The following is a 1,231-nucleotide window of genomic DNA, read 5'->3' as shown; positions in this document are numbered from 1 at the left end:
TGTGGTTGTTAATGTGATTTGTTGAATACTCGAGATACAATGTGTTAATGTGTCATAACAGTACATATACATATTATTTATATATACATAAGATGATATGTGAACATGTGTCAAGACACTCCATATACACCAGACACAATGTGTCCATGTGTCAAACAATTGTCATATACACCAGACACAATGTGTCCATGTGTCTAAACAATTCATATACACCAGACACAATGTGTCCATGTGTCAAACAATTGTCATATACACCAGGCACAATGTGTCCATGTGTCAAACAATTGTCATATACACAAGATAAAGCATTAAACCTGTGTTCATGTGTCACAACAGTCCATGTGTCATATTATCATATACACAAGATGATATGTGTCAATATGTCCATTCCATCTATGTCAGATGCAAATGTGTCCATGTGTCAATCCATTGTCATACCAGGCACATTGTGTTCATGAGTCTTAACCATTCATATGTCAATGTACAATATGTGTTCATATATCAAACCATTGTCAAATACACCAGGCACAATATGTCCATGTGTCAAACAATTATCATATACACCAGGCACAATGTGTCCATGTGTCAATCCATTGTCATATACACCAGGCACAATGTGTTCATGTGTCATAACAGTTCATATACACCAGGCACAATGTGTCCATGTGTCAAACAATTGTCATATACACCAGGCACAATGTGTCCATGTGTCAAACAATTATCATATACACCAGGCACAATGTGTCCATGTGTCAAACCATTGTCATATACACCAGGCACAATGTGTCCATGTCTCTTAACAGTTCATATACACCAGGCACAATGTGTCAAACAATTGTCATATACACCAGGCACAATGTGTTCACATGTCAAACCAATTGTCACATACACCAGACAAATGTGTTCACGTGTCAAACCATTGTCACATACACCAGGCACAATGTGTTCATGTGTCAATCCATTGTCACATACACCAGGCACAATGTGTTCACGTGTCAAACCACTGTCACATACACAAGACACTTAGTGACCACCGACCTTCCACGCTCTTGACAGACACTCATTCCATTAGTCCATGGTCATCACTGAGAGGACAGTGTCAAGGCCTGGGAAGGTCACTGTGACCACCAATCAGGAGCGGGTCAAGTGTCACCTCCTTGACCACATTCCACCATAAGGACACCACACTTCCCCACTTGACACAACAGGACTTTGTGAAGTGGGCGTGTCC

This window comes from Haliotis rubra, unplaced genomic scaffold (assembly GCF_003918875.1).
Source record: "Haliotis rubra isolate DU_JTF1 unplaced genomic scaffold, ASM391887v1 Scf45, whole genome shotgun sequence".
NCBI lineage: Eukaryota > Metazoa > Mollusca > Gastropoda > Lepetellida > Haliotidae > Haliotis > Haliotis rubra.
Note: the sequence above shows the minus strand (reverse complement) of the source record.